This window comes from Nuphar pumila, chromosome 7 (assembly GCF_984573655.1).
Source record: "Nuphar pumila chromosome 7, dmNupPumi1.hap1.1, whole genome shotgun sequence".
Taxonomy (NCBI): domain Eukaryota; kingdom Viridiplantae; phylum Streptophyta; class Magnoliopsida; order Nymphaeales; family Nymphaeaceae; genus Nuphar; species Nuphar pumila.
The window spans coordinates 49,930,387-49,934,167 of record NC_143255.1 but is presented as its reverse complement, the minus strand read 5'-3'; positions in this window follow the sequence as shown (position 1 = coordinate 49,934,167).

Below are 3,781 nucleotides of genomic sequence, written 5' to 3'. Positions count from 1 at the left end.
TTGATTTTGCAACCATCAGCAAAGGAAACAATTTTTAAGCATAAATATCATCAAACTAAACTAAAACAGAATATAGGCATAACACCCTAATTTTTATAACAAAAAAATGGTAGATTTTTTTTAAATACCTTTAAATATGTTAACATATAACAACAAAAAAACTCATCTGAATTTGATGTTTAAATAGTCGATTTGATAGCCCTCAAAACGTAAATCATTGTGGTGGTTTTAGATTTAATCATACGCATACGAATTGATAAGAAAATTTAGTTGATGTTGAAAAACGTTAATTTTTGACTTATAATTAGCCATGCACTTCAGTCGATAATAAAACGCTTAAATGAATACCAATTTGGGCATGTAAATAGTTGATTTTGATGCCTTTAAAATGAGAAACGTCAAGGTCAACTCTGATTTAATATATGAGATAGTAATTGGCTAAACTTTTTGTTTAAAAATAATGACATATGATACTATTGGTCTAATCCAATGAGATTAGATCCAAATCCAAAATTCATAGTCTAAAATCATTTACTTTCTTGTTTAGCCTACATATTTTAGCTTTTTCAATTATTCTTGAAATAATCTTCATAACTTGAGACAAAGGTTCATAATTAATCGAAATCAAGAAAATTAAGAAAATCAAGAAAATCAAGAATATCAAGAAAATCAAGAATTTATGATTATAGTCATGAATACATAAATAATTTATTATTTATTCATTTTAATTATCAAGAAAAAATCTTGGGTTTTACAACAATAGTATTAAAGTTTGCTACAATTTTGTATATACAAATGACTTGCCCAACAATTTTTTTTTAAAATAACCCCATGAATGCATTTATATATTGTTTTTAGTGGGAAACTGATGAAGCGAGTTTTATGGTGGACTGTTTTATAGTTTCTGCATATGTGAAGGTGCAGTTGTATTGTGATAGTCAGTTGGTACTAGCATCCATCATCCAAAGAAACTAGCATATTGATAGGCATCAAACCTGTAATGCCCCAAAATCTTGACTTGTTATCTTTTGAAAGATATTTAGAAAACCTTTCAAAATTCATAGTTTTGGTTTTGAAAGTCAACAAAAGCAATTTTTTCTTTGAAAGGTGGACAAGTCAACAATTCTGGGTACGTTAGAGTAAAACCAGTAGTAGCAAATTGGCAAAAGTTGTTGGAGGACAAAAAATGTGTATATATATATATATGTCAAAATTCAGTTTGTACAACTTTGGGGGTTTACCCCCATGAGCAAAAGTACAAAATGACAACTAGAAATAGGTAACCAGAATGCAGGCAGAAAGGGGTGAGATCTCGAGCCTTCCTGCATCGCGTCATAGGCTATTAAAAGTACCTACTCGTCACCTTCCCATAAAAGGGTCAGTTTCATAAAAAGCTAGTAGGTACGCAAAGAAATGCAGTAAAGAATAAAGTGCTAAAGCAAAGTAGGATAAGTAACTATAGTAGTCCCACTGATTCTACAGACAGAGAGTAACTAAATACAGAAACTAACTCAGCAAAGTAGTCCAGCATACTAAGCAGAGTAATCGAATAAGTTACGTATTCGTAGCAGAGCTCACAATGTATGCAATTATCAATAAATTTAGATAAGTAACAAAATATAGAAAGTGGCCATGTACAGTAACAGTCAATCTCTCAAAAGTCTACAACTAACTTGAAATGTGAGCAAGTTATTTTTAGTTTCGATATTAACTGGTCATGCGGGTACGCACATAACACAAAACATAAAAACAGCAGAGACCAGTCCGAGGGTTTATTATGCTGTGTTTTATAATAATATGAATAGCTGACTGAGTCCGCTCTTAAGGAAACAACCAATGGCTAAGAGAGTAAGTCTCCAAAGGCGTGTGTGTGGCCCATGGATGCATCCAACTGTAAGCTACCTTTTGTATCCCATTTCTCCTAACTTCAATGAATGAGAAAGACGATTCTTTTGCCCATGTGGTTGTCGTTAACGACATGTCCATCCGAGTTTTATGTTATCCATCCTCTCTCTTAATGAACCGTGGGTGGCGAATGGGCATGAAGGGGGTTTCTTAACTGCCATCCCATTCTATATGATCTAGTCTGTTGGACCCACATAAGCATCTAGCCTGTGAAGGCGCATCACCATATTTTATGTGGTTCCAGCAAATATGCTCATCGCATGTTTTGAGGTTTCATCGACCTCTCATTCTACCCATAGTAGTGTAACATTCTGTCCTTCTCTAAAGGCATGACTACGATGGTAGGCATGGGTATCTCAAAAGATAACCCAACACATCATCTGACAAGGTAATTTATTATGTGCTCAGAGTGTACAACAAAATCATACAAGGCTTAGGATCTCCGTGGATCCCCATGTACCTCCTAAGTGTCCCGACTTGGGGTAACGCTAACTGCATCTAGCATTGCACAAAAAATGGCTAGCTTAGCCAACTCAAATAGGCAAGATTTTGTATAGAGAAAATCCTCTTTTTTTGAGACTGAAGCATCGATACCTGATTTTGCATCTTTCACAAAGAGCGAGAATCGGTACATGCACATGCATGCCCTGCAAGGCCTATAATAGCAAGGTCATATGAGGCTAGGCCTCGCTCTGGAGGTGGTAGCTTGGAAAGGAACAATAGCATGCAATAGCAAAGATAGAACATAAAGGCAAAATCATAAATAATTTATCAACCAATCAATACAAGATGTAACTACAGGAAAAAATAATTGTTGAAAGATAAATACATGAAAAATTGCGTAAAGTAAATATAGATAATCAAACTTTTCATTTGAATATTTATGTATTTTAGTATTTTATTCATTTAAAGCCTTTTTGTGTAACTTGTCATCCCTACCTTGAGGGGTTGCAGTCTTGTGTTCGTCTGAGAGTGTAGGTACGAATGGGCTCGGTCCATGGGGTGCGAGTGTGCTTCGTTAGGAAAACTGTGAAAATTCACATAGTTAGTGAACAGATTACTATTTATAAAGAAAAATTGAACAGCAGGGGTAGTGGCGTGGCCCCTGCTGAAAAACAAAAAGGTAACAGGGGTTTGGTTCCTGCTGACTTGTTCAAAAGGTTGAAGGAGGGTGGCGGGGGGGCGACCTCTGCCAACCCATCCTTGAAAGGGCCAGGCGGCAGGGACAAAGCCCCTGTTGTAATAAAATAGTTTTACAAAGCGCCCTTGCAAGAAAAATAAAAAAGAATTGGCAAGGGCTTTTCCCCTTCCAGAAAAATCAGTAGGTAGGGGCTTTTGCCCCTGCCGAGAGAAAAATTCATCGGCAGGGGCTTGCCCCTGCCGAAAACCATTGGTCGGTAGGGATTTTTGCCGATGCTAAGAAAGAAGAATCAGCTGGGGCAAAGCCTCTGCCCATGCAGAAAAATAAGAGAGAGAGAAACAGAGGGCGAAGTCCCCCCTGTCTGCCAAAGATCGCAAAGGTAGGGGGCTCTGCCCCCTACTGAACGCTGAAATAAAGAGAGATAAGAGGCGGAGCCCCCTTATTTGCCAAAGATTGTAGAGGCAGGGGGCAGGCGCTGAAATATAGAGAGACAAGGGGAAGCCCCCCTATCTGCCAAAGATTGCAAAGGTAAGGGGGCTCCACCCCATGCATGCAGGAAAAAACCTAGGCAAGGGTTAAGCCTCCCTACTAATTCTGGCTTGACAGAGAAGGCAAGCAGCAGCCTGGCCGCTTGCCAAACATCGACAAAGTTAGAAGAGGAAGGAGGTGGAGGAGGTCTCAGGTCTACATGAGATTGCCGACGTCGTCGCTGGTTTCAGTGAGTCGTAGGTCATG